A 22,711-nucleotide genomic window follows, 5' to 3' on the forward strand; every position below is an offset into this window, starting at 1 on the left:
ACTTAAGGAATTCACATTTTGATTAGAATTAGTCTTTCATATTTTTTGGTGTATGTCAAGCTTTAGAGGCACACTGGAAGAAAAGAGAAAATATGCATAACCTTTATTTACTAAATAATTGGAAGCATGCCAACCGATTTGATCTTCATCATCCTTTCTCCAATGAACAAAATGTATCATCCACTCATAGAGCTTCGAAGTAAGTGACTGGAGATATGGTGAAGCATTCCTTACATTATAAGTTATCCAACTCTTATCCCCATCCTAATTGGAGATATGAGCGAATGTAATTTCCTTTGAACATAAAAATATTCTTGGAGGGGAAGGAATCCAAGAAATTTATCAGGAGGCCTTGAGTCAATAATCTTATCAATCCATATATTAATATTGTTATCACTTCCTACATTGCAATACAGCCCTAAGGGGATGAGTTAGGATTATGAAACAAATAATTTCAAGATAGATAAAATTATTTTCATTATCTGGATGGATTCTAAGCATCAAGATCTTTCTCGTTGACCAATATTTTCCTTCAAGATTGCTTTCCACTAGTCCTCCTCTTGGAGGAAAAATATCAAAACTTGTTTTTCTCCCACTGTGTTATTCATTACAAATGGATATGTATTCCCAAACCCCCATGATTTTTAGGGTCTTTCACCAAATCCAATTTAAGAAAATAACTTTTTTTGGAGCTTTCCCTACCACATTGTTGTAATAATTTGCAGTCCTCTTAATCTAAAGCTGGAAGGATGCTCCTCGGAGCTAAGAGAATGAATAATCAATATGAAGGAAGAGTAGAGAGAACTACATTGAAGAGAACAACACACCCAACAAGGTTGAGCCATCAAACTCATAGAAAATTTTCCTTTTAAATATTGTTGGTACTCCTTCCTATGCATGATATGAATGTGATTTTAGGTATGTTGGAATTTGAATATGTTTGAATCCCTACCGTGACTTAACTATTTGAAAACAACAAATTCTTCCAATTTGTCTTTTCTTTGTTAATGATACATTTCATGTACAAATATGTGATTTCCTTGAGTTCATTTTTCCTCCAAGGGATTCAAGAAATGAATTTAATTTGTTTCAAATCCTTGTAGCTATTCTTATGGAGGCATCCCCAAGAGGATTGTGTCATCAAAAAATTGGGAGTTTGATGCATTTCATATATATATAAAATATTATTATCCAAAGGCTTTGTCAAACACATACATGGAAACAACAGAACATGAAACATAAGCATGAGAGTACATCTATTATTAACAAATGATATACATTTATAATACATGGAAGTGACCATTGGATTCCATATTCCAAGGTCTCTTGGATTTCCTTTGGCTATTGAGCTTCCACACCAACCCTTAGAGGATTAGTTGTCCAACATTCCCCCCCTTTTATCTGAAAGGTTATGTATGAGTCCAAGAAGAGAGTTGTAATACAAAACGTGCAAAAATGCATGGCAACACTAGGTTGAATGTGCTCTCTGAAATGTTGGTATCAAGGGAGGTGGTTTAAGTATGACCACCAACACTGGAATGCTTAGTGCAATTCCCAAAACTCTTCCATGTCTGTCAAGAAGCTGAGGTCTTATGCTAGAGGAAGTTCTCCTGATGTTTTGAAGAGGGAAACCTTCAACCATGAAAGGGAGGTATCACCGCACATAAAAGAGAGAACCTCAACCTGAAAAGGGAGGTCTCAACCTGTGATTGTTTAAGGGTTACCACTAACTTTGGAATGCCTTATGCAATTCCTAGAACTCTTCCAAAATTGGCAAGAAGCTGAAGTCTTCTGCTAGAGGAAGTGTCCCCAGTTCTTTGAAGAGGCATCACCAACTGAAGGCTTGCTCAAGGGCATATTTTTCTCTGGCTACAACTCTGAATCTGGTATGGCAAGTTATGGCTCAGGCTCACTTTATGTGGCTTTGAAGCTTGTAGATGACCTTCACATCCTCCCCTCTCAGATACAAGGTGAGATCATGGAGAAAACTCAACTACAAGATTTTTTAATACTCTGGAACAAGTTCTAACATATGACTGAAATATATTCTTGGTTGTTGAAGCCCATTCCCAAGAAGCGATCCATCCAAGACAAATCTTTGTTCTTGTAGGGGGCTTGCTTTTGAAGCATATGTTTGAAGAATGACTAGTTTTATTACAGTTCTTACATGGATGAAGATCAAAATAGTGATCTTTCATATGGCCAACTCAGTCACAGTGTTGGCATTTCACAATCTGTTGCATATTCTTTAGAAGAGGGGAGAATCTGGAACAACTGAAGGTGAATTGTCATGAAGGAATCCAACACTCTGAAACTAGATGGGCTTTGAGTAATCTGGAAAGTGAAAGAAAACATCCATACCATATCCAAGTCTGGTTTTGTGTTTGTTATGGATAAGCTCTTCCCAAGGTCTCATGATTGGCTTTGGAATTGTAGGCTAGACTTCTAAATCTTCATTCACATCTACTCTTGAATTAGCCTCAACTTCATTGTCTTCATTAGTTTTTACATGGTGATGGGAGTCAATTTCTAACTCAAAAGGAGAATTTTTCTGAACAGAAGCAAGTTAAGAATCATGACTATACTTTTGTAACTCCTCTTGCTCTAGTTGTGATTCAAGCTGCAAAAAATCAGTGTATTCTTGTGCATATTGTAGAAATGTATGAATTTCTAAGAGAGAGACTTTGTTGACTTTTACCTTCCCATCAGAAGTGGAATGTATCAAAGGATTCAATAAATCTAATACCTCACTAATTAACGCCAATTTCATTTACACCAAAAGCGTACTGAAGAATCTCTGCCTTTTTTTTTAAGCTAGATAAAAATGGAAATTAATAGAGTGCCTTATTTTCTTTACAAAATTAATCACTATGAGCAAACTTGCTGCACATCAAGAAATATGTTGGCTATTTTCAATCATTTAAATCACCCTACATCGACAAATACAGATGTGCAAAAGGTTAAGCTGCTCTAGATTAACAGTATGCTCTTGGAAATAACTAGAAAATAAAACTTATGTAGCAAGCACCACTAATAGTTATAAAATTATCGATATTCATCTTCAAGATTGTAGAAACCAACCATCAAGTCTCCTCCCAGGGCTTGTTTCTGTGGGTCTCCAAAAAATCTTTTGAGAAGTTTGAGCTCGAAGAGATCCTCGAGTTCCAATAAAATGAAGCAATCTGAATCCCGTATTGTCGAAGATGAACTCACGGCTATTGTAATTTCTTAGAAGTCAAAAATGAGGGCTCAGAATAAGGAGAGGTTCAGGGTGAAGGATGAGATAGACTCGTTGTCTAACGATGAATTTCTGATGGATTTGAGTACATTTTCATTGAAAGGCCAAAGGAAGCAACTCAAGAAATATCTCAAGGAAGAACAGAAGGTGATCCGAGATACCTCGATCAAGGCAGAGGGTGGATTATACCTAAGAAATATATATTTCTATAATGAGAGGATGAGAATGGTGGAAGTTGTGGAATGGGTTGATTTTACCGAGATTTCACATGATGAACTGCAGAACCATAAACAACTTAGCGCAAGAGTCATCACACTTTTCCAAGGTTGGTGTCCATATAAAATACCGCATAGGCTAAATTTATAGTGGGAAACAAAACTCAAAGAAAGAAGCGCTTAAAAGATTCTTTGAAATACCAAAAGGGAAAAATGTAATGCAAGTTGTCTCCATTCAATGGTCAAATTTCATAGAAGTGAATGTGGAATAGAATTTAAAAAAATCGCATATATCACACAAATCCATATACCGAAGTGGACTGAGTATTAACCAGTAAGAAGACTATCGAGGAGATAAATGGTCACTCCAATAGAGAACGAAGATAATTCAATACACAGTCAATTTAAAACTTCAACGCACATGATTTGTTGTTATTTTAACACACAAATGTCATACCATTCGACCAAGCCATCATCCAACAATGTAGCATAGTTCGTTCATGCATGGAGACACCAACTCACAATCTTAAATCATCAAAATTGAGGAGAGCGCTTAACCGAGAGAATCCACAATGTTGGTGGGCACAAAAACGCTAAATTAACTAGATTTCAGACTACAAACAAACACTAAGAGTTGTTCAATGTTGCAGAACTACATAAGGAGAGTTATGATGGGTTGGAAATGGAAGACAACAGATATGTAAAATTAGGCTCAGAGTAATTATGCAGGCTAGGAATATGCCTGCAACTCTGATACCATGTCAAACACATACATGGAAGCAACACAATATGAAAGATAAGCATGAGAGTACATCTATTATCAACAAATGATATACATTTATAATACATGGGAGTGACCATTGGATTGCATATTCCAAGATCTCTTCGACTCCCTTTGGTTGTTTAGCTTCCACACCAACCCTTAGAGGATTAGGTGTCCAACAAGCTTCCTCATCTCCTTTTGTATTTGGACTTATGTGTAAGAGAATCTTCCAAGAGAATATAAATAAGGAAGATAGAAGGAATCCTTAATGAATGCATCAAGAGGATAATGATAAACCAACCACTCTTCCATTAACCAAAGGGGAATACCATGGTGCTTTGATACATAAGGAAACACATCGAGTAAATTTAGCATTAAAGCCAAATATTTCCATTACCCTGAAGAGGAATTCATGACTTACTTTGATAAATGAATTTGCCATATTTGTTTTGATTATCACCTTTTCCTTTCTAATTTTGGGAAGAGTTGATTAACTCTTGAGCCAAGATGATATTATCAAATATATATCTCTAATGAAAAATACTCCTTCATCTCTTGAGATAGTCTTAAGAAAAATAGGATTGAGCCTTTTGGTCAATATCTTTAAGATCACTTGATAAGAGATATTACAAAGTGATACTTGTTGGAACCATGAGGAGAATAAATATTTATATCCTTTGTGATCATGGATAAAAGGGAATAATTCATTCCTCTCAAAAAATTATTCTTTAAAATATAACCTACTATTGAGTAAAAATAAAATTTTATTACTTCCCGAGACTATTGGTAAAGATTAGTAGAGGCTCTAACTAGTGTCAGTGCTTTGATTGTATTGAAGGAAGAGGCATCTTGCATGATTTCTTTTTTGATAAGTTATTTTGTATGTAATTTATTGTCATGTTGTAAAATAAACATGGGAATATTTTCCTCCATTTAATTTTCCACTTCAGGGCAATTAAGGAATGTGGCACTATACAGATTTCTGAAGTGAAAGATTGTCTTCTCTTTTTGTGATGCAAAACCTAAAATTTTTCTACCTCTTGCAACAACCTCTCTAATATTGTTTTCCAAAAACAATTTTTTTGCTTGCTTGTGAAAACATTTCGTGTTCATATCTACAACCCTTAACTAAATACTTTGGGATTTTAAACTCCAAATCTCTTGTTCCTCTTTGAGAGATTTATGATATGCTACAAATCCTTCTCTTTCTTCTTGTAGTTGATCATGTGTCACTAATGCATTATTGCGTAGGGTCACCCTAGGTCAAACATTTTGTTAAAGTTTTGTAAAGAACCTGTATTTTGGGGAGTGGAAAGCACTTCACGTAGTGTTTTAGGAGTCATAGGGGATTAATTTGTATGTTTTAAGTTCCAACCATGGTTTACGAACCATGGTATTGTCAGGGAAAAATATATAAAAAGGCTTGTCTTAGTAAGTCAAAGGCATGTTATGATGGATATGTTTTGATATTTTCTCTGTAATTGTCACTATCTTTATGTTCGAGTGGAGGGGAAGGCTCCTACAGCTGTGTGCGAAGACCTTGGTAAGTTTGCAGCTTTGTGCACAGGCCCCTGCAATTGTGTGCACAGGGTAAGAAATATTGTAATTATGAAGATATGAAGTTAATAAAGATGATTTTGAAGTCATATATATGTACCTACCTTTTTACTCTAGTTTATGAAATTACTGCATACTTTTGTGTTGCACAATAAAATATAAGATCAAAATTCATATTTGAATGTTGTCACAGTTAATTGCAATTAAGGTCGATTGATTTATGCACAGTAGGTAGAGTTGTAGATCTATGAATTAGTATTTTGTATGAATAGATCGGTTCTAGTATAATATTAAGTAATTTTGTGTATCATAATAATAGATCTATAAGTAAGACTAAGTCAATATTGACACTACATATCCTTTTGGATGTGGAAACCTGGTTCCATCATCCCCCAATATCACCTTGGGTGAGACTACAGTCTGTGCAAGCTGATTGTTGCCAAAAGTTTCGGTGGTATAGGGCTTTGTTTTTTAGTGCAACTAACTTTGAACCTGGGTTTGAGCCCTTAAAGCCAACATGAATGATCCATCTTACCCTCTCTAATTTCTAATTGTTTGTCATGTGCCTATATATTTCCCTATTTTTCTAATTGTCAGTCTTGAGCTCATTATTTTATAGAAAATTTCAGGAAATTTATAGATTTATCTAATAGCATAACTGTCCTTCCTATTACCCATTGAATTCAACCCTTCTTCCCCAAATCACTGAAGTTTTGTCAGTTTTACCAAATCAAAAAATAACAAAAGGGTGGTAGCTTGAAGTCAATATTTTATGAGATATCAATATCAATGGGTTTTTTATCTAAGTTAATCCAAGGGAGTATTTTGAAAATAACCAAGCCTTTTTTTGGATATGATTGAATCTTAACTCAAAAATTTGTCTAGCTAGGCAACAATATGGCCTAGTGGAGTTTACTTATTTCTCCAAGTGAATTTGTTAGTGGAAGGATTTATATGTGAAAAGTTTATTTTATGTGTAAGGTATTCTAAATGTTCTTGGAATTTATATAAAATGTGATATCCCCAATTTTTCTCCCATTAAAGTAGGGTTTGTATTGAAGACTAAATTCGCCACCCAATATGCACTCTAATCCAAAAATATTGTCCCCAAGGGCCACTAAGGGATTCCAACAATCAGTTTTTTATTTGAATTAAACAATAATGTAAATTTTGAGAGTGGAGAATACTTGATTAGAAATAATATGTAGAAAATGGGTAGCTAAGGAATGAGATGATTAACAAGGTTATACCAATTTGAGTGATGATTGAGACCACATGGTGGACATCCTCATTAAAGCACCTCTTTTGATCATGGAAAGAATCCCACTACCATTACAAATCTTGTGCTAATTTAGGAGGACATATTGATCACCCATTTTTATCACCTAGACCAAGAGGACTAAGGGTATTTCTTTCTTGATCATAGATTTCACTTCCTCCATCCATTTTGGTGACCCCAATGAGCTACAATTCTAGGAGGTAAACCTCATTACTTACATGTTGTATGAGTAGTCCCTTGTGGAGGGGCTGAGTTGCCTCCATTTTCAGTTTTTTATATCCTTTTAGTTTTGGAACTAATATTGCATGTGCTCCCATTACTAAAACTTCTCTATGTTTTTGTGCCTTACCTTTGTATTAGTTTATTGACTAACCTTGCATTGGAGCCTTTCAAATTCTTCTCTCTTCTTTGGTTCTGAATTCTCATCATTTGCGCTTGAAAAGGGAGGCCCCAATTTGAAACTTTTAGGGGATAGGAATTCTTCCTCTGTTCAGGATTATTCTAGTGTTTTCTACTCTACTATTGGATAATTTTCTAATCGTGGCACCAATGAGATATTTTTCTCTAGTTCACACCCTAGCCCTAAATTTTGTACATATTCTTGCACATTTGGTTTATAGCGTTCCCTATTTTCTAGACACAAATTTGAGAACTTTAGAACTATTAATTTTCTCATTTTTTCTTTTACTAGATCGTTCCCCTCCCCTCTGATTGGATCACTTAGGGGAAGCTAGTCTTATCCCTTTGTTCCCATTATGATCTCGCTACTTTGATAAATTATTATATTATTTAGCTAGGCCTCCTCTCCTCTTATTTTGTTTTCACTGTTCTCCTTTTTTTCCTTGTTTTTTCTACTCCTCTCGCTTCCTTTTGCATCTTCTTGAAAAGTGTCCATATTAATAAAAAAATTTGCATTTAGAAAGAAGTCAATCATATTAAACCTATTGAATATGTGTCTAGCTATTCGGATTTACTGTTATTGCTGCTTGGATGCCCTCATCCAAATATACCCCCACACATATCCCTTCACAATAGAAGAACTCCTCTAGTGGCTTGGATTGATCAATGTATGCCCCTAGTGGATCATCCATATTTCCAAAAGTTCTATCATTCCAGTAGTGCAGGGAAAAAAGGGAGCTTTACCAAAATAAGGATGGTAGATTGGACATTTCTTTTAGGGTTATGATATGGGCTCCATACATCCAGATATATCCATTTGGCCCTGATGAAGTAAGGTCTTCTTCCAAAGATTAAGTCTTCATCATCCTTGTTCTTGAAAAAATAGGTAAAAAAACTTTTTATAAAGGAAGGAAAGTTGAAAAAGCACTTCATGATGGAATTCTAATATTTCTCAACCCAAAAACTCACCAAAATACAGGGAGGGCCACATAACCATGAATTGGCCTACAAAGCTATGTTCGTCTTAATGCATAGCTTGTGCTTTTAACTCGGGTGCTAAAACCTGCACATTTGGAATTTCTTCTACCATCTTGACAAAACGAGAAGGTTTTGCATTCTGGTACCACCACCCATTTGAAACTAATGTCTTAAAAGTAGTGATATCTATAGCATGGGGTTGGAGTGAAGGTGAATACCCACTCGATCTGAACATCTAGTCATATAGAAAGTGTTGTATCCACTAAAGTTTTCAAAGTTTCAGGGATTAGATGTAGAATAAATTGTTGATTTGATGAAACAATTATAATATTTATATATTTAATCTAAGATGTGTAATTCTGTTAATTTTGAAAATTATTTTAATGTTATTCTTAAATAAAATATTTGAATGCCCATGCTAACACATATATTTCAATATCAATTTCCTATATATATATATATATATATATATATATATATATATATATATATGTATCTGTGTGTGTGTGTGTGTGTTTAAAGTTGATAATAAATAAAATATTTCAATACCAATTAAAATATTTCAATTGTAGAAAACTAGCACACTAATAATACACTCAATAAAATAAATATTAGACATATAGAAAAACCAGACGTAGTGGGAAAGCCCTCAGCCTTACACCATTCGTCACATTCTCATTTCTAATGTACAAATAATGATAATAGTATAAATAAATACATGATGAAGTTTGTCTCAAGATAATACATCTATCTTGAAAAAACTTGGTTGAGATATTCTCTCAACAAAACACTAATCTAGGAGAACTAGTTGGAGAGAATCTCTCATCCTAACTAAACTCCCTAGTTTGAGGAACTAACTCCTAATTGTCAAGGTTTGATTTATTTAATTATAATTTTGGATTTATAATTGTTTTATTATGAGAGTGACGTTAACATTCCCACCCGATGATAAATCCAAAATAAGAACAAGAAACTCCTCTTCCAAGTTTTCAAGTTGATCCTAAAAAAAAAATTTGCTTGAAAAACTGCCAAAGCTGGACGCTGAAGAAACTACAGTATGAAGAGACCACGAGTCACCTGCATGTCATATTCATCTCTGAATGTCGCCTGACAACTCCATCATGTGCCAAGCTGCAAAAGTATCCAATTATCCTTCACTTGAAATCAACATCCTGTGACCACTGACAAAATATTGAGAATGCCCACTGGATGATGACGTCGATCGCCCACTGGAAAAAATTTTGATGCTCACTCGCTGATGAAAATGCCCACTGGCTACTTCACTGATATTGTCGAGACTTTCTTTCTAACAGCCACTGTCAATTTCATTGACATTTCCCCCCTTTGTCAGCTGAAAGGAGAGACAATCTTCTGCAAATTATATCTGAACCCCCCCCCCCCCCGCCCACCCCCCCTTCAGGTGTAGGAGTGGTTCACTGGTGTACTCCCCGTTCAACTGCTCAAGAGTACCATCTTCATTTTTACTGTTGGCTGCAATATGTATGAGTGAATTCGATTGTAAAACTTATGCAATCTTCTTACTGTGGATGACCATTCCCAGCGATCAGTCCATGAATATTTAATTTTCAATCTGGTTGATTGTTGTTTTTTGCTGCATTACGCTGATGAATAATTTGACTCGACACAATGGTGACAAGGATGGAGATCAAAACACCGTTCTTCCAAATGATCGGTTCTTTGGCATTTTGGTTTGACTGCAACATCAGTTTGTATGTATTTTTGTGTCTGCAACTTCAGTTTGTTTGTATTTCTATTTGTCTTCAAGTTTCTGAGAACTAGTCAATGTGATTTGTGCAAGAATCCCTGCAATGACAAACTGAATGGGTCTTGAATAATCTGGGATATGCAATTTGGCGTCATCTTTGACATATCTTAAGCCTCGTTGATTTCTGCTACTTTGGATTTCTTCCCATGGCTTGATCATTGGTTTGGAAGAAAGTTGAACTGGATTAGGGACCACTCCGATGCTTGAAGTTGGTTGGATCAGTGACTTGGAATCATCGGCTATATTTGTATTGATCAAAGACTTGGAAGCATCACTCTTCTCTAGGAACTCTGTTCTTTGTAGTTGTGACTCCAATTGAAGGAACCCAATTATTTCATGTGTATGTTGAAGATGCACTTGTATATCAGAAAGAGTTGTTTTGCTAATGTTCACCATGTCGCCGACTGATGATAAAATCAAATTGTTATGAATTTGGGATATTTGAATGTGTGTCTCCATGTTAGCTTGCTCACTTTCAATTCAGGTTTGTTTGTACTGTTGCTTATTGCTGATGCTTTAAACACTTGCTAGAGTTTTATAACTTGGTTGCTTGAACTCTTAATTGCAGGCTCGCTTGATGATGGTCGCCTTGCTTGAATGCTTCACTGACACTTTGTGAATACTTCAATCAACTTCACACTGGCTCGTTTGTTGTAGATGTCGTGCTTTGAACTTTCGCACTTTATTTTGACACACTCACTTGCTTGGTTGTTTTAATGACACACTCACTTGACTTGTTGTTTGAATGACACACTCGCTTGCTTTATTGTTTGAATGACACACTCCCTTAATTTTTTTCTTATTTCACTTTAAACACTGGCTTCATTTGATGCTCACTTTGAAGAATAGAATACTAAAATTCACACTCGTTTGATGATGATTGATTGCTAAATGGCTTGCTTTAACTTGCTTGATTGATTATTGACACTTTGTGCTTTCTTGAATGTACTCACTGAATGTGTTGATTTTAAAGAGGAAGGGTGTCGAACACTGTCGAAAATGCACCCAAAAGACAAGTTCAATATTGATGACTCAGTTGAAGACTTAATGTATTCACCTTAACAATTCAAATTAGGGTGTCGGTTACAACCGAGAATGCACACATACAATTCAGTTAAAAAATGTTTATCTGCAAGTGATACAAAAAGTGTTGATGATGTTTATGTTGTCTTGGCTTGAAATTCTTGATTTTGTAGTGTCCTTAGCTTGACTGCTTTGATTACCTGATGTGAAATGTGCTTTCTTAGAAGATTATCTTATCAAGTTGATGATGTGACGCTTTGTGCTTATGTACTTAAGCTTGATTAAAAGAGATTGATTAAGTGTTCTTATACTTAAGATTTCTTATGCGCATGTAGGTGTTTAAGCATAATACAAAGAGAGTATTTTGATAATCTAAACACAAGCCATGCAAACACATTCATTGCACATGGTGTACCTAAGATACCCTTATTCAATTTCGGTCTGATCTAGGACACAAGCACCACAAAAAGTTTTCCTTTTTACTAGAGTACATCATTTTTCAATGTCACAACTTTGTGGTGGAAACTTCTCAATGAAAATATCACACTTGCAAACTTTGGAAGGAAATTGTTTTCAAAAACTGCCTGACTCAATCGCTCTCAAAGTAAAATATTACTTTGAATTACAATAATGACTTTCAATTACCACTCCAAATACAAAAATAAATTTACCTAATCCCTCCATTAAAATACTTTATGATCACTCTATAAAAAGTGAATTTACATACTTCCCATTAAAATAATTATTAGAACTTTATGATTTCACTTGAAGTCACGTTTCCTTTTAAACTTTATAGCTTATGTATGTAAAGGTATATGAACCATTCCCTTTATGCATATAAAAACATACGTACAAAAAAAACATACCATATGTGTCTTTTCAAAATATTCTCCATGGTATACTTTGAACAGTGTCCACACTCTTGATCTTGCAAATTCGCCCTTCCAAGTTTATATCCAAAGTCTGGATAAAATGAAACTCTTGGCCCTTCCAAAATACTCACGGCCTCCTTCAGACAAACAAAAATTATATAAATTAAGTGGTGGTAGATACAGAAAGACATAAATACATGATAAGCATTAAAACTCTTACTCCATGACATATCTCATATTTCCCACATTAAAAAAATCATAAAAAATAACCAATTATAATGTTTTCAAATTATTATTGTTATTAATTATAAAATAAATTAGCATATCAGGTAAATATATATACCTTTATAAAATACATGTAACAATATTATTAATCATAGTGATTCATCCACACTTATGGAAATTCTTAACATCTAAATAGCTTTTTTTGCAATAACATGAGCCAATACCATCGCTTATTAATGCCATGCACAAATTCTGATATGGTATTCTTTTTAGTTAATTAATTTGAGATAAATGAATTAAAAGAGCATAAATAACTTGGAGATAAATCTTAACCGATGATATGTGAGTACTACTAGAAATTTTAGCATATTCAATGGAGGTTAATTCTCTACCATCCACTAAATAATTATTGATAATTAAATGAAAAGTAGGGAAGGTCTAATGTGAAATAGAAACACCATAGGCTTAGTTATATAAAATAATTGAAAAAAATTATGGTTAAAACATTTTCTTAGTTTGTTGGTCATGAGTAATTACTTCTATGGTGAGCATGAACTTGATAGATGGTGTATACACACACATATATATAAAGAATGGGCATACATCCATTATAACCCTCTGTCTATCAATACATTGAGGGATAAATTATTTTGAATTTTAAGCCTTACATGGACCTACAACCTATTTTTATGTGTTTTACTTGAGAATTTTTTTCCCTTTGAGAGATTTGAACCTGTTGACACTATCATAGATTTAGGGCTAAGATTAATCTAGACTTATGTGTAATCCAAAAATGCTATTAAAAGTCACTTTGGATAATAAAATGACTTTGAAACACCCCAAATGATGTAGATAATATTAGTCTCCAATAAAATTCATTATTCATTTTAAATTAACTGAATATATCATACTATGTATGATATGAAATTTGGATATAAACACAAAGCGAAATCAAATGTCTTTGAAACTAGCCTAATAAGGAAAATAATATCTCTAAAAAAAATCCATTATTCATTTTAAATTATTAAAATATTTGATACTACGCATGGGTGGCGATGTGTATGTAAATATAAAACTAGTATGACATATGATGAATATAAATAAATAACTCAATTTGTCACATGAAGAGTAACTCCATGAATAAATTGTGTTTTTTCATTAAGAAAAGACATGGTTATATACAAGTATAGGGAGATTATTGGGATTTATCTCCCAATATCTCTTCATCTTCCAATTCCCCTTATTTTTTATTTACAATATTTACACGATTTTTCTTAATCCCAAAGATTAGGTGTCAACATTCCCCCCACTTAATCTAAAGGAATATTGATGAGTACAAGAAACATTCTGAACCTTTCAAAATTTTCTCTTCCAAGCACTTTGGTGAAGATGTCTACAGTCTCCTCATCTGTGGAACAATATAATAGGTTGATTGTCTTGATCCCAACATGATGTCGAATTAGATGATACTTTGTACTGATGCACTTGGCTCGATCATGGAACTTTGGGTTCTTGACCAAATTTATCATAGAAGTGTTGTCAATCAAAAAAGGAGTTGAATGTACTTGTTTCTCCTACAAATCCTCCATAATTTTCTTGAGCCACACGACTTTGTTCGCTGCTTCAACTCCTACCACATATTATTCCTGAGTTATGGAATATGCTAGAACTAATTGTTTGCATCCCCTCTAGCAGACAACTTGTGATCCAAGACTCATAACATAACCTGAAGTAGATATTCCAGTTTCTTTATCTCTAACAAAATCCAAATCAATGTATCAAATCAAGCTGAAGTCATCCACCTATGTATACTTGAGTCCAAAGCCATGAGTTCCCTTTCAGTACTGTAGAACTATTTTTGCGTAGACAAATGACCCTCACAATGCTTTTTCATAAATGGGAAAAGGATTCTAACAACAAATGAAATGTCTGGTCTGGTAGTAGTCAGGTAGATGATACATCCTCCGAGCTTTCTATACTTTGTTGCATTCTAAAATTCCTCTCCTTTAGTGGATGTGAGCTTTAAATTTTGTTCCACTGGAGTAGTCAGAGGATTGCACTCAACCATGCCAAACATGTTCAACAGATCTCCAATATACTTTTTTTGAGAGAAGAATATAAAATTTAGATGTTGGGTTCCTTCAATAACAAGATAGTAGTGAACGTAGATCAAATCTATCATCTCAAAACCTTTCCTTGGTTCTTTATTGATGGATGCAATGTAATCCTCATTATTCTCTTCCATCAGAAGATCATCTACATACAACACAAGCTATAAAATTGTTTTTCCAACTTTCTTGATATATAAAGTTCCATCATGAAGATCATAGTCTTCGAAATTGAGTTTCAAAAGCTGCTCAATCAATTTCTTATGGAAGACTCGTGATGCTTTCTTGAGGCCATACAAGGATTTTACAATCTTTCATACTTTGGGTTCTTGAACCTTTAGAATAAATCCTTCTAGTTGGGACATACAAACATTATCTTTCAAATCTCCATTGAAGAGAATAGGTTTTTACATCCATTTGATGGACTTTCCAACCATTCTGAGCTCCCAAGGTAAAGGGAGTCTGATGGTAACCCAGTTTTCTATGGGGGCAAAGGTCTCCTCATAATCTACCCCTTCTTCCTATGAAAATCGTTTTCCACAAGCCTCACTTTATGCTTCTCAAGTGATCCATATGTTTTGTACTTTTTCTTGAAGACCCACTTGCAGCCAATACGTTTGGTTCTCAATAGAGCATCAACGTTATTTCATGTATCATTCTTCATGAAAGCATCATATTCTTTCTACATCGCTTCTTTCCATTCATCATGAGAATCGACTTCTTTGAATTGGCCTATGAAGATACTTTCATCCTGTTCCATGGCTCATGACCTTACTTAAGGTGTAAAAAACTCCACATTTGAAATTTCTTCTACCTTCTTGATAGAATGAGAAGGTTTTGACTTCCGGTACCACCACCCATTTGTGACCAATGAAGGTGAACACCTGCCATCTAGTCTTCTAGAAACTGTTGTGTCCGCTAAAAATATCAGCGATTAGATGTAAAATAAATTGTTGCATTGATGACATAACTATAATATTTATATATTTAATCTAAGATGTATAATTGTGTTAATTTTTAAAAATATTTTAATGCTATTCTTAAATAAAATATTTGAATGTCTATGCTAACATATACTACAATATCAATTTCATATATATTAATATATTTAACGTTGATCATAAATAAAATATTTCCATACCCTCTAAAATATTTCAATGGGACAACGATATAAATTAAATGGTGGTAAACACAGATAGATATCAATACATGATAAGCATAAAAAATCTTACTCTATGACACATCTAAAATTTCTCATATTAAAAAAATAAAAAATAAACTAATTGTACAATGTTTTTAAGTCATTGCTCTTATTAATTATACAAGAAATTAACATATAAAATAAATATATACAACTTTATAAAACACATAACAATATTTTTTATCATTGTAATTCATCCACGCTTTCGGAATAGAAATTCTTAATTTGTAAATAATTAAAAAATTCTTTTACTTCAATAGAAATTTTTTTTTTTTCCGAAATAATTGGAACCATACATTTTGCCTTCTTACAAAGCTGATTTAAAAAATTCACTATCAATCAATAATTTATTGTGAGTATATGAACCTCCGCTCATCAAATATATTATATAACTCGGCCTTCCCACCTGAACAACATGAACATATCCTTTCATTTAAAGAAATGCAGCGCAGCAACAATAGCCCATTAGACCATGGGACTCACCACACTTCTGCTGCAATATAGTCACAAGTCCAGGATTAAATCCATATTCCAGCGCTCACAGGTTAACAACGCATCGAGCAAACATACCATTTACGCCCGATATACAGGCAGACCACGGCCAACATAACCATTGCACATTTCGATGAAGTTCACGATCAAACACAGAGCAACGTTCAACCTTCTGTATGCAGAGGTTTCAATGCATAGCAGGAGTTAAGTCACTGTCACAGTGACTCTCTCAACAGTCAAAACTTAAAGATAACCATTCTCAAAATTATGTTAGGTTTGAATTTGATATTGATTAAACAACAACAAAATCAATTTATTTATGTTCAACTTAGCTCTATGAGCTTGAATTTGACGTTGCTTAAACACCAACAAAATCAATTTATTTATGTTTCACTTAGCTTTATGAGGTTTGAATTTGATATTGATTAAACCCTATTCAATTCAATTTATTTAGGTTTCAAAGCTATGGCATTCTTTTGTTAGAGTCATTTTGATAGAATGAAAACAAAAGCAATCACTTTATGTAATTGAAATAGGTGAATGTTGAATAGTTTATTTATTTATGAAAAAGATATTAATATTACAAGTATAACAAAAATTATAAGAAACAAAAAGATAGTATATTATTAATTTGTTTACTCCTAAAGAAGAAGTAATTTTAATATAGTAAAAAATGAAAAGGAAGAAGAAGAAAATAATATTTTATTAAATTAATTTTTTGGAAAAATTGTAAAGCTAATATTAGCAAGTGGGCTATTTTTTATCACAATGTTTCCATCATATTCCCAAAAAAATCACCTATTTTTATTTTTCTTAAAAAAAAATTGCCCTAATTTTACAATATAAAATTATTTTATCTGAAATATAACCAAAAGTGTATAAAAACCATATATAAAATCATTATAAATTTGAAAACTTTTAAAAAGATATGATCAAATATTTTACATTTTACATGTTAAAGAGTAATAAAATTCTCCAAAACTTATACTTGTAAATTTTCATCCTTAAAGTTTCCTATGTGTACCATACACAAAATTCTATAAAAAACTAACACCAAAATTTAAAAATAACGAGTTCTATTTTATTCAGCTATACTCTATTTTAAATTAAAAAACTATGCTAAGTCAACACATTGTAATAGAACATGACTTACATATATTCATGAAAAAGAGGCAGATAGCAGCACGCTATTCTAGAGAAATGAGAGATTCCTTGAGGCAGATAGCACCAAGTTATTCTAGAAAAAAGAGATTCCTCGGGCTTTTATTTAGCCATATTCTAGGAATTGTTTGGAAAGTTATGGAAATTCGGGTCATATTTACAGAAAATCTGGCAAAGATTTTTGTAAATCCAAGTTATAGTGGTTAAACTTCAAAATTTTAGGTGTCTTAAACGTTTTTGATGGTGCTAAATTTATTTCCACCATCAAAAATGATTCAAACATTGTCTCTCCAAAAAATTTTGAAATTTCTTTTACCCGAATTCCTGCTACTTTTGATGGTCCGAGCAATTCCTCCACCTTGATGGACTCCTTTTATTTAAATTGAGATATTCCATGCATTTGGTACTGCTCTGTGTCGCTAACTTGCGTGATCGCTTGTCACTCGTTTGCAAAAACTCATTAACCGTTCCATTTGTTACTGGCAGTACAGTTAAGGAGATATCCATGCATTTAATAAATCTCACTATTGCAATGTTCCATCAGTTCTGGTATTCCATCGACTCCCAACAGTATCAAGATGGGGCAATACCAAATGCATCTAATATATCTTCACGCTGGCCTCACATGAAATAATATCACCCTTAATAATCCCCACAGATTGGACAAATAGTCTGGCAATACCTCTTTTCAAGAGCGGTGACGTCAATAATCCCTCCAATTATAGGACCATCATGATAAAACCTTTGTTTGCAAAGCTATTTGGAAGCATGCTAAAAAACAAAATTAGCAACTGGGCAGAAGAAAGAGATAAGTGTGCTAAAGGGAAAGCAGGTTTTAGACCTAAGCATTCCACAGTTGATCATTGCATAACTTTAAGGCACATCATTAAAAAAATTTGGGAGAAAAAGGAAGAAGTCTTTTGTTGTTTTGTTGATTTCAGAAAAGCATTTGACTCGGTTACTAGGGATAAACGTTGGTAGAGAATGGAGGAACTTAGGGTTCCTAAACATTTGAGAGTAGTTGTGCATAGGCTGTATGAAGAGGTGGAAGTAAAAATTAGAACTTCAATAGGCATTTCTGAAAGTTTTAGAAGTGATATCGGGGTCAAGAAAGGTTGCCCACTGTCTCCTACTCTTTTTGGTTTATATATCGACAAGCTTGAGGAGTGGTTAAATTCGCAAAGGGGTGATGGTATCTATTTGTGCAAGTTTGTTATAAGGCTTCTTTTGTATGTAGATGACTTTTTTCTGATTGTTAAATTGGCTCTTGGTTTGCAAGAGCACTTATTATCCCTTGAGAATTTTTGTAGAAGTGTGGGGATGCAAGTCAGTATCAGCAAAACGAAAGTAGTGGTCTTCTCTAAGAAAAGAAAACATAAACAGCATAAGTTCTACTTTGAAAGCAACATTCTGGAAGAAGTTGCGGATTACAATTACCTTAGAATTGACTTCAACAAAACTCTACGCTGGAATGGTTGTAGAAAGAAAAGAACTTTGGGGGGTTGGAAAGCATTTTATACTTTTCAAAATAGGTGTAGAGAGGCAGAGTTATGGGACTGGAAGACCACTCAAACTCTTTTTGGGCTCATAGTGATTCCGGTGATTCTCTATGGTTTTGAACTGTGGGCTAGGAGTACCTCCGACATGCAGTGGAGACAAATTGATAAAATTCAGAAGCATTTGATTACAAACAAATTTAAGATTAAAAGTACAGTTCCTTATGATATCTTGTTAAGTGAAACAGGGACTGCCCCTATTGAAGCAATTGCTATGGTGCGAGTCATAAGGTATTTACAAAAAATTGAGAAAATGGAAGAGGGTAGATGGCCTAATGTTGTCTTTAATGATAGATTGTGAAATAACAAAAAAACTTGGATGCAGCAAAATAACAAATGGTTTAGTAAATGGGGTATTTGCTTGAACGCATGTCCCATAAACAACAAAGAGATAAAAGCTTTTGTTATGGAAAAGTTCCACAAACGTACTTTGGATAAGGAGCTAGGAAGAAATAAAAATTATTATATTGAAGTGTTTAATCCCACTCATAATCATCAACCAAAAGCATACATAGAGGCCAATATCTCTTGGACAGCCAAAATTCTTATATCTCGGTTAAGGACTAATTATCCTCAACTCCTTTGTGAAATAGGGCACTAGAAAAGGCCAAAGGAAGTGTGGGAGGAAAGGGTATGCATTTTTTGTTTTTCCAGAAAAGTGGAAACAGAAAAACATATCATTTTAAAATGTGATGCCTTCAAAGACAACAGGAAAAGTTATGCAGATACGCTGGCAAAAAGCTCTTGGGATAATCTATTTAACGAGGGGTTTGTCAAGAAGCTGGGAGAATTTATTGTGAAGCTTCACAGAAAAAGAGTCGAATAAATCAAGCAGATGAAGAAGTAATCTATCCTATAGGCTATCTTTAGCCTCGTGAACATTAAAATAATTTATTTCTTTCTTTCTTTTTTTCTTTCAAATGCCCACCCCTATTATGATTCCTATCAATGTGCTGAAGACGCCCACATTTTATAGCCCTCGGTATTTTGTTTTGTGGTACCATAACTTCCGTGACGTCATGGATGATGGCAGTTTCCTGAGTCAGTCGAGAAACAAAGAAAAGCATCATTTCTGATATAGGTCGCCATTCGTTTCCACACACGCAGGAAATTTGCAAAATGCAACTATTCATTTTTGTGAAGTATCGATTTCTTTTCCATATATTAAATTCTATGAATATTTAAATATTTGATTTGAAAAATAAATGTAAGGGTTATAAATGTATTTTAATGGTATTTTATTTTATATAATAATTTTATTTTTTTTAATATTTTCTTTACTTATTTGTCTAGGAATTTAATATTATTAAAGGGATGTATTTCATTTTGCATTAGTAATAGTTTTTTTCTAATGTCATTCTATTTAATTTGGCAAGATTTTAGTATTATTCTATTTAATTTGATAAGATTTTAGTATTATAAATTGCATATATTTAATTTTGTTTGGCAACTTGATTGGAATTTAGTACTATAAATTGGATGTATTTCATTTACTTAGTTATCATTTCATTTCCAGCGTATTATACAATATTTTTATTATTTTATTATTTATGTTTTATATAAATTAATATGAGATTATGCATTCTTATACTACACTTTCAACTTGTATCCCTTTACTTTTAGGTGTCTCTATTACCTTTTTTTTTAGGAAAGCATGTAAATACAATCCAATATAATAAAATCCAAAATTAAAGTCAAATGTCAAAAGATAGAATATTAAATATAAGTAATCTTTATATACAAAAAAAAATTATATCTCAATTTATATCTTTTTCATATACAAATTTATTTAACAATTTAACAATAAAACTGTATAAATTAATCTATGTAATAAATCACAAAATATAAATATTATAAATAACAAAATCAAAATATACAAAAAAATCTCAATTTCTATCTTTTTCATATACAAATTTATTTAACAATTTACCCATAAAACTGTATAAATTAATCTATGTGATAAGTCACAAAATATAAGCCCCAAATGATCAATCATTTTACAATTAACCACCCTTCCAATAATGGCTATGTGCAACCTGCTAATAGCTATAGCCGGATACAATTATTCTTAATAGCACTCGTAGGACACAATTATGAAAATAAGAAAAATATATTATAAAATTCTGTATTTTTTTGAAATATAAAGCATAATAATTTTATAGTTTTTTATAAAAAATTTAAATTTTTAATAATAAACTCACCTCTCTTTTGTAACCATACATTTTTAAATATAAAAATGGTAAAACGATGTTCCTGTGTGTCTATTGTACTATGGCAGATTCCTCATCGATCAAGGAGATTCAAAAGTTGTTTTAGAGCGCCACGCCCTTTTCCGAGCCTTGTTGCTCAGGGTAGTTCCAAATCTGACGGGATATATTAGAGAACCAGAGCCACGCATTGTCATCTTGAATTGATTATGTAAACCAAAATTTCTGTACCTTACTAAAAATTGACATATTAAGATGGGAATCGAACCGTATTAACGAATATTCCATTTTTTTTATCGATAAAGGTGAACTTGGTAACTATGCAATAAACCAACCTGTGAGTGCCCAGCAAGGAGACAAGCAAAGTATGGGTGGGATAGTGAACTGGACGGTTTGATTGTGCTATGTAAGAAGGTGCAAGTGGAAGAAGCGAACAACCTCACTCTTGAAAATATCAATTAGACTCAGCTCTTTAGATAGATTGTGAATAGACAATGAGTAACAGTGGCAGGTTGATTTATATCTACTGCCTTCCGTCTACACACACCTGTTGAGAAGCAAAATAAGGCTTATGTTTGACTTGTTGGACCTGGTGTGCACTTTGGACAACAAAAAGATATCCCTCGTGCGAGGTTTTGGTAAATAAGAATATCCAAATGGAGAAAGTTTTCATTTTCGACTTGGGAATCAGCTTCAGCATTCCACTCCGCTTTTTCATTTCAATATGAATTAGGTACAGAAGGAGATCGAGGAAATCAATGAGTGATTGTTGCTCATTCTTTATATATGTAATTATGCCAACCAACAACGGGAAAGGTCCTGAAAGGAAAGGTAGGTCTAGTTTGGGTAGAGTATTGACAGGACATATATAGAACCGTGTAGGCTTCTTTTTCAGGATCGGTATCGAGAACCAAAAGACATAAGTAAATACTGGAGCAGGAGCAAAAGAACTTAGAGTGGAGTAAAAGGCAAGGGCATTGGAAGCACTGGTCGCACAAGTAAGAGCAAGCAGACACCAATTTCAGCCCACTCCCAGCCATTTCTAAACCCTATCAACTCACTCCATTGTCCAGAACTATCCTATCTAAAAGCACATTATGGAAAGCGAAAGCAGACACCAATTTCAGCCCACTCCCAGCCATTTCTAAACCATATCAACTCACTCCATTGTCCAGAACTATCCTATCTAAAAGCACATTATGGAAAGCGATTTACCTTGCAGGCTATCCCAGAACAAGGTCGAGAATTTTTCAAAGTGCCGACATGGACGGCAGAGAGATCGTGACAGCATGCCAGTGAATGATTTCCTCTCAAGCGTATGATCAATGACACCTTCTCGGAGACAAAGAAGAAAGTTGGTTGGTGATCGAGGCACTCCACCACAAATCCTGGACATGGACCTAGAGCCATGGCCTCTGAGCTTAATTCAATTGTTGATTCCTCGAAGATCTGGGAATCAAACAGACATGGGTCCAAAAATTAACAGCGCCCATGTCCGTCTGACTCTCAAATATTGGGGGAATCAGCAATCGGCCTCGGTCCAAAAATTGACAGCACCCATGTCCGTCTGATTCTCAAATATTGGGGGAATCAACAATCGGCCCCTGAGCTTAAGCCGATTGTTGATTCCCCAAAAATTGACTGCGCCCAT

The 22,711-nt window shown here is 33.7% G+C and overlaps 1 pseudogene; it reads right to left on the minus strand.

The window, feature by feature from the left end:
• LOC149170583 (uncharacterized) overlaps nt 1-22,711 on the minus strand; it is a 23,879-nt pseudogene extending 1,168 nt beyond the window's left edge.

Source organism: Pinus tabuliformis, chromosome 4_2, assembly GCF_031772625.1.
Source record: "Pinus tabuliformis cultivar Carrire ecotype Pingquan chromosome 4_2, CPIR1, whole genome shotgun sequence".
Classification (NCBI taxonomy): Eukaryota; Viridiplantae; Streptophyta; class Pinopsida; order Pinales; family Pinaceae; genus Pinus; species Pinus tabuliformis.